The 1,898-nt window shown below is 48.1% G+C and overlaps 1 pseudogene; it reads right to left on the reverse strand.

Annotated features, from left to right (window-relative positions):
* The window catches only part of LOC105887873, a 22,543-nt pseudogene extending 21,069 nt beyond the window's left edge, over positions 1-1,474 (reverse strand).
* Positions 1,475-1,898: the final 424 nt, after the last annotated feature.

Here is a 1,898-nt window from a genome sequence, read left to right on the forward strand (position 1 = left end):
TCTTCCTTAATCTTTTCCCTCTAGCCATCTCAGCAATGCCCATGACTTCAACTTTCTTTAGTATATACTCTCAAATCTGTATCTCTCCCTAAATCCAAATAGCAACTTCCCCCCTTAATTAATTATTTATTTTTTTTGAGACAGAGTCTCACTATGTCACCCTCCGTAGAGTGCTGTGGCATCATGGGTCACAGCAACCTCAAACTCTTGGGCGTAAGCGATTCTCTTCCCTCAGCCTCCCAAGTGGCTGAGACCACAAGCACCCACCACAATGCCCAGCCATCGTTTGTTGCAGTTGTCATTGTTACTGGCTGGGCCGGGTTTAAACCTGCCACCCTCAGTGTACATGGCTGGCACCGTAACCACTGTGCTTACAGGTGCTGAGCCCAAATTCCCCTTTTAAAGCTCTGGTTGGATGTCTTAATGGCATCCCAATATTAACATGTCCGAGGCTGGACATGGTGGCTGACACCTATAACCCCAGCAGTTTGGGAGGCTGAGAGGGTAGGAGTATTTGAGGCCGGGAGTTCAAGACCTGCCTGAACATTACACCCAGACCCTGTCTCTACAAAACATTTAAAAATTAACTAGTGTGTGCCCATAGTTCTAGCTACTCAGGGAGCTAAGGCAGGAGGATCATTTGAGCCAGGAATTTGAGGTCGTAGTGAGTTATGATGACACCACTAACCATAGTAACAGAGTAAAACTTTATCTCAAAAACACGAACAACAAAAATACGCTCAGAGCCTCAGAGGAACCTGATTTAACTCTGGTTTTCTATTTCAGTCAATGACAACCCTGCTTATCCAGTTGGTTAAGTCACAAAATTAGGGTCATGATGGACGCTTCACTCTCCATCTACTCTCAGTTTGCAGCAGTAGCTACACTTCCTCCACTTTTCATCCTAAATAACTTTCTAGGGGCGTCCGGTTATTCACTTGTAAGCCAGGCTTCCAGTCTTGTCTCCCCTGAACCACTATGATACCTCTGCCTCCAGTCTCCCCCCACAGTGCCACCTGGACAACACTTCCAAGCTGCAAATTTAGTGCACTATGATCTGCTGAGGTGGTTTTAGTGGTTTGCATTGACTTTTACCCCTGCAGGGTAAAATTCACCCTGCAGGGCCTCCGGGACTCAGCTGAGCCCTCAGCCTCCTTCTGCGTGACTTTCTGTCCTCACAGGGGTCAGTGCTCCCAGCCACAACGACCTTAAGAACTTTTTAAAACACACCATATCCCCCTCTTTCTGCAGCTATTCCTCTGCCTCAACTATTTCCCTACCCATTACTCCCACCTGCTAACATTGCCCTGCTTTGCCTGTTAAGGCCTAGAAGGTCTGACAATTAAGTTTGTGAACTCATCCCAGCAAACGTGCTACATACCTCACTGCTGAATATCACGATGGTCACCTGCTCATTACTCCCTGGGGGAGCAGTCCACCCTTCAGAGCACACTGAGTTCATGAACTTGATCATCAGACCTCATATGTATGATTTCAGCTCTGGTGGCCATTCCAGAGGAGTTCCAAAATCGCTTTGAAGGGTGGATGAGGCTCTGGCTTTGGTGTGTAGTTTCTCAAGGGGAGGACCTCGAAGGTCACTGGCGTGACATTCAGCAGTAAGGTACGTAGCAATTTTTCTGGGATGAGTTTGCGAACTTAGTTATCAGACCTCGTACTCAATTCTTCCAATACAAACTCAAACACCAGTTCCTCGGGAAACTTGCCCTGACCTCGTCTCCATCTACCCAGTCAGATCCCCTAACGGATGCTCCACATCACAGGCCCATTTATCCCACGTGTCACAGCTGCCCCTCTCTGCTCATCACCTCCCTCCCCACTGAGCTGTGGGCCCCCTGCCTGATACAAGACGTGCTGTTGCTTTCTCCTTTTCCGTCAAA

The sequence above is a fragment of the Otolemur garnettii genome, unplaced genomic scaffold (assembly GCF_000181295.1).
Source record: "Otolemur garnettii isolate 467f Iridium unplaced genomic scaffold, OtoGar3 scaffold00141, whole genome shotgun sequence".
In the NCBI taxonomy this organism is placed as follows: Eukaryota; Metazoa; Chordata; class Mammalia; order Primates; family Galagidae; genus Otolemur; species Otolemur garnettii.